Source organism: Penaeus monodon, chromosome 23 (assembly GCF_015228065.2).
Source record: "Penaeus monodon isolate SGIC_2016 chromosome 23, NSTDA_Pmon_1, whole genome shotgun sequence".
NCBI classification, from domain to species: Eukaryota; Metazoa; Arthropoda; class Malacostraca; order Decapoda; family Penaeidae; genus Penaeus; species Penaeus monodon.
This window is the reverse complement of record NC_051408.1, coordinates 9,669,232-9,669,439: the sequence shown is the minus strand read 5'-3', so window position 1 is coordinate 9,669,439 and position 208 is coordinate 9,669,232.

Genomic DNA, 208 nt, shown 5'->3' with positions numbered 1-208 from the left:
AAGTGGCGTAAATGCCCGTAAAGTTATGTCTTTGTTATACTTGAAATCGTGCACTTTGGCAGTAAACCCTTTGAATTTCTACCTTATCAACAAACGTGACTACTGATATGCTAATGCATGACAGAAAATTCATATATGTGCAGAGTTTGCGTCTAATTAAACACATCAGTAATTAGGAAACAAGTCACCGGAAAAATTACATGCATGA